This window comes from Phocoena sinus, chromosome 2 (genome assembly GCF_008692025.1).
Source record: "Phocoena sinus isolate mPhoSin1 chromosome 2, mPhoSin1.pri, whole genome shotgun sequence".
NCBI lineage: Eukaryota > Metazoa > Chordata > Mammalia > Artiodactyla > Phocoenidae > Phocoena > Phocoena sinus.
Genome location: NC_045764.1, coordinates 173,854,050 through 173,860,006, shown reverse-complemented (window position 1 = coordinate 173,860,006; position 5,957 = coordinate 173,854,050).

Below are 5,957 nucleotides of genomic sequence, written 5' to 3'. Positions count from 1 at the left end.
GCACCCACGTGCAGGCCTCGGCCGTGGCCACCCCGCACACCGGGTCCCGAGGGGTGCTGCCTCGCCTCCCTGATACCCATCCTCCCGGCCCCGCAAACGAGGACCCCGTTGAGCCTGGGGCGGGGGGGAGGGGGGGCACCCCACCCACGTGTCTCGTCCGCCCCCGCACCGCCACGGTGGACCGTTTCTCACACAGCAACCTCCTTCCCCACCGGAGATGAGCATCCCCCCTTTTATAAAGTGCAACTATTTTTATAGAGCAAAAGGGTCTTTCTTAACGCACTCAGCCTCCAGCTCCCTGGATGGCGGCCTAGGCGTTTTCGACGCGACGCTCCTTGATGTTCGGGTGAGGGTGAGTGGGGCCTGCCCCTCAGAGGGAAGGATGGTGTCCTGCGGAGACCCCCCACCAGCCAGTGACAAGGGAACCCTGACGCTCTGTCCACAAAGAGGGGGACTGGAACGGGTGGAGGGACGTGTAACGTTTTCAGCTGTTCTTGCCGTGTGGCCGACGACCGACCACCCCCCAGCTCCCCCGTGGTCCGTAGTCCCAAGTGGGGCCGGTGCTCGTCCCCCAGTGTCCCGCTCCCCAGCACCACCTCGCTCTACCTCAGACGTAATGAGGCCCTCCGACCCCGGTTTCTGTAGCTTGCTTTCCTGTCGTCTGTGATGCATGCCCCGTCTCAGTACTGTATTTTGCATTCATTAATAAAAGACGTCGGTGGAAAGAATTCGGGTTTGGGTAGTTTCTCCTCCCCCCTGCCTTTTGATCTCAGGACGTGTGGCCCTGGGTGTCTCCCCCCGTCCTCCCCTCTCTGAGGCCAGGGCAGCCTGATGATAACACTCCTCCCCCGCCCTGGCAACGTGTCGTCCAGTGTTTGAATTCTTCCATCGTCTCAACCCACTAACCGTTGTTATTGCCATTTCATACAATGTTCCTTATAGACTTTGCTTCTGCCTCAAGCTTCCTTAGGATGTCCTTTAGTTCGGCTCTGCTGGTGACACTCTTCTGGGTTTTTTTTTTTTTTTTTTTTTGCTCTGAAGATGTCTTTGCCCCATTTCTGAAGGATATTCTCACTGGGGAGAATGTCAGTGCACACAGATGTCCCCTGGCTTCCTGCTGGGGTGGGACTCGCCATCAGTCCCCCCCCCCACCCCTTCCCAGGAGTTGTTCCTTTAGTGCTAATCTGTCTTTTTCTCTCCAGCTGTGGGAGATCTTCCCTTTGGTTTTCTGCAATTTCCCTGAGGTGTGTCTCGCTGTGGATTTCTCCTTGTTGGGAATTCACAGGGAGTCTTGTATCTGTGGATTGGTGTATCTCAGTAGTTGAGGAAAATCCTCAGCTACTTCTTAAACTATTTCTCCACCCTTCCCTCCTCCTGGGACTGCCATCAGAACCTCTGTGTCCCTGCCTCCTTAAGACCCACACCTTGGTGTCACCGTGCTCGACCTGCATCCTTCCAGGTCACGAATTCTCTTCTGCTGCGTCCATTCGGCTGCCAAACACAGCCACCAAGTTTTTAGTTTTAGTTTTTAATGTTTTCCATTTCTAGAAGTTCTGTCTGGTTATTCTACAAACCCACTATGCCACTTTCTAACAGTTTCCTATTCCCTGGAGATATTTCCAAGCTTGTGTTTTGTTTCCTTAAACAGAGCGGGCACAGCTGGCTCACTGTCTGGGCCTGACGCGTCCATCAGGTGGGGTCTGCGGTTCCTGCCCATGTCGCCTTGTTTCTTTGTGTGCCTGGTTGCCTTTGAGCATATGCTCCTTGATGCCCTTGAAAAAGTACTTGCGGACGTTCTGCAAGGCCTAGGATGGAGGGCCCCTCCTCCAGGGGGCTTTATGTCTGCTTCTTCCAGGGGCGGGGCACTTCCCACTGGGAGGGGACCACCTCGGCCCAGGTGCACGCCTGAAGTTCTCCGGCCCACCCAGCTTCGTGTAGCTCCAGGGTGCCTGCACCTGACCTGCCACTGCAGGCCCGGCTGCCCACCCCCAGGAGCAGATGCGCCCCAGGAAGCAGCCTGCTGGCAGGGGAAGGGCTGTGGAGAGGCTCCGGAGTCAGCTCCCCTGTGTGGGGCCCGGTTTCCCTGTGGGCAGGTGGGGAAGCAACCCTCACCGAACTGGGGGGGCAAATGAGTGGGTGGAGGGGAAAACACATGGCCCCTGGCACCCAGCAGGCTCTCGCTCAGAGACGCTCCCAGAGGGGCCCTGAGCCTCGCCAGCACCACGTGGGCTGTGAGACTGGACAGCAGGGCTGGGAACCCCGAGGACTTTGCAGTCTGGGCCCAGAAGGGCGGGCCCCTACACGGTCACTTCAGAGTCTGACTGCTCGTCCCTGCAGGTGGCCAACAGGCCTCACAGAGCTGTCCTGCCATGGCCTCTGAAGCCAGCCACAGCCGGGATGGGCTTCCCTCCTTCCCTCCTTCACCAAGCACCTCCTCGCTCCACTCCAGTCCTGCCTCACTCCCAACAGGACCCTGGCTGTGCACCCACCGTCCACCGACCCTTCTGTCCATGTTTCTTCTCAACCCACAGCAGGCAGTGCAGGGCTGTGTGACCTTGGGCAAGTCCTGGGCCCTCTGGGCCAGTTTCCCCTTCTGGAGCCTGAGGACTCTGACTCGTGAGATTCCCAGGGGCCCTCGAGACTGGTGGCTGTCCCACTGCATGGAGAGCCCCAGGCTGGGCCAGAGATGGGTCCCGAGGGAGGGGAGGAGCGCAGGCTTCCCGGGCCTGTCCCTCTGCCCACCGGGACGGTGGGGCTCACAGCCACCTCACGGGGGCTGCGAGCATCAGCCTCACTCAGCAACAGACACAGCCACGCTGGCATCTCAACATGAAAGCGTTCTTCTCCCACGACGGCTTCAGATCTGTATTTCAGATTCATGGGTGAGGCGAAGGTAGGCACTCAGCCCCAGGAAGGTGGGTGGAGGGGCAGCCCACACTCCTTTTTCTTTCCTGCTCCATACTTTCTAAATTTAGCTCTCTTATTTTAAAATTGCAAATGGTGAACTCCTAGACGCCTTGCAGAGGATCAGGGTACGGAGAGCACCTGCCATTCTTCCCAGTAAAATAACCTAAGAAGGGGTAGGGCTTGCAGGGCACGTAGTTAAGAAATCAAATCCACAGGGGAGGGGTGCTAAGAAGCAGCTGCAGTGATGTCTGGGGCTGTCCCAGGAGGGTCAGAGCTTCGGCTGGCTCAAGGCGACCAGTGTGGTAAAGAAACGGCCTCCAAGGACAGAGATTTGGCTGGTGTTTGCCCCAAGAGAAGTCGAAAGGGTACCAGCCCACAAAGGCCCCATGCAAGCAGGTGATGGGTCTGGGACCCATGGTGTCCTGGCCCCGAATCCCACAGGGCTGCAGGTAGCCGGGGTGTGGACTCAGCACAGGGGAGGGGCCGGGCAGTTCGGTGGACAGGGAGGTCGTCCCCTGGCCACACCCCAGCAGCCACGCCAAAGCCAGTTGAGTACGTGTGTAACTGATGCTCATTAAACAAAGGAGTGGTCCCATTGACATATCACAGTGGGGAGAGCAGTCCGCAAACCACGTGATGGAATTCTCACTCAGTACACACTCCACATCAAGGAAGGCAGAAAAACGCCCGCTTCGGGCTGGGCTGGAAAGCAGGATGTCTGGACCCCAGGATCTGGGGCTGGATGCAAGGTGGGGGCAGGAGAGGCGGGCGAGAGGCACCTGGGAAGGCCAGGCCCCGCTACGCCCCAGACGAGCACAGCCTCCCCTCCCGGCCTGTGTCTGGGTTCATTCGCACGTGGTCAATCCATCTGACAAATGCCTGCCAAGGGGCTGTTCAGGCTGGACCTGGGGGGACACACCCTCATGACAGTACTGTGGGGGTCCCGCCACTCTCCCCTCCAGCTGCATAGTGGCAGCTGTGCCTGGCCAGGGACCCCTGGTCTGGGGCGGGCATGTGACACAAGCCAGCCAGTCAGAGGCCTTCCCTGAGGCTTGTCAAGTGGGAGTAGCTCACTGGGGGCTTCTGCCGTGAGAGTGAGCCAGAGCTGGCCAGAGGGGGCCTCGCCAGACCAGGTCTGAGGATGAACCCAACCGCGCCCTCTGGCCTGAACTGGCTCAACTCCTGCGCCAGTGGCTGGGCTGACGCTGATGCTAATATTATCGCTAATACTGATACTCCCACTGCTGGCTCCTGAACGCCTACTGCGTACACATCCTGCCGAGAGCTATCGCACCCAACCTCATGAATCCCCACAAGCTGGGTACTGTGAGTTCTCGTTTACAGTAGGGGAGACTGAGGCACGGGGCAGCTCAGCACTGGCTGTGACCGCACAATAGCGAAAGGGGGTGACGGGGTTGAAGTCCACGGCCGTCTGATCCCAAAGCCCACATCCTGCGGGCAGGTCTTACCTGCAGTTATTCACAGAATGCCTCCCGCACTCAGGGGCCAGGGATGCAGCCGGGAGCAGGGCCCCGCGAGCCCGGGAAGTTTGCACTGCACTGAGCACGCACGCTGGGAGGCAGCGTCAGGAGGGGACGGGGCTCAGGGCGCCTGTTACACTCGGAGCCCTGAAGGAGTGGGGCGAGGGGTGCGGGGGGAAGAGGGGCCCAGCACAGGGGGCGGCGGGAGGCAGCTGTAACCTGGGAAGGCTTCACAGAGGAAGTGACCCCAGGGCGGGCTTCACAGGTCACAGAGCTCCCCACTCAGAGCAGGCGAAGCCACCTGGGGGCGTGAGGGGCGAGGCAGGAGTGTCCACTGCCTGCCCCGGCTCTGAGTGGATGCACAGTCAGCCTCCCCTCTGCTCAGGCTGGAGCAGCCCCCCGTGCGGGCCTCCACTTCTGCCAGGGCTGAGCACGGGGTGCAGTTATCTTTCCCTCCACCAAAGAAGCCATTCTTCACCTCCCTGGTGTGAGGGACACCCGGGATCCCGTGCTCGCCACCCACCCACGCGCTTGGCCCTGGCCTCTCCAGCCCAGCTCGGGGGCACAGCATCCACTCAACACCCACTGCAGGCCAGGCTTCGTGCTGACTGCAGGGGACGAGGACGAAGGACAGAAAAGGGGTCGGCCCTCAGGATGAGTCCCGCCTCAGGGCCTTTGCACTGCCCTTCCCTCTGCTTGGGATGCCCTGCCTGTGGACCCCAAGATTCCCAAGGGCCCGGGGGTGAGTTAGACACACTGAAATAAATGTTTGCCACCAGCCCCAGCAAGCCCCAGAGCCCCTCCCAATCTGCCCAGTCCCCCTCCCCAGACTGGAGCTCCCAGGGTGCTGACACCCACCACACACTTGACCTTCTTGGACCCTCACAGCAAGCCTGCAGGCTGGTGATTCTGACACCACTTTACAGAGGGGGGAACTGAGGCTCCGAGAGGAAATATAACTTGGTCTCGGCTACACTGAGCAGAGCCGGGCCTGGAGCCCAGGCTCTGGAGAGGCCAGGCTGGCCACCACCTGCTCCTGTGGTTTCCTCCTCAGGTCCCCTGTGTTTTCTCACTGACCCCCTGCCGGGGACACCCTCCTCACGGGCTCATGGTCTGCCCCCTCCAGGGAGACTTCCAAGGCTTCAGGGATGCCCCTGTCCTGAGACGTGCACCTTTGGTCCCCACCCTCACCCATCAGTGGATCTCTGGGCTCCTGGGGGCTTAGGGCCCTTGAGGCTCCTCAAGGGCCCTTTGCTTCTCCACGTTGATCCCTCCCCCGGGGCAGACGCACTCCCATGGGTAGCGTGCACACCTGACAGGCAGCGGGCAAGGAGGAGCGCAGATGGCCCAGGGCTCGGGCAAACCCGGGGGCCCCGCTGGCCACGCTTCGGGGGAGGGAGAGGGCGGCCCGCGCCTGAGCAGGCCCTGTGAGACTGGGGGCGGGCAGACCTGGACCCGGCGCCCCCGGGGGCTGCCCCCCCTCCAGCTCCCACCCCAGGTTTTGTCTCCAAACTCCAGCAGGCCTGCGAGTGGGGAGCCGATACATATTTGTCGCTGAAATAACCTAAG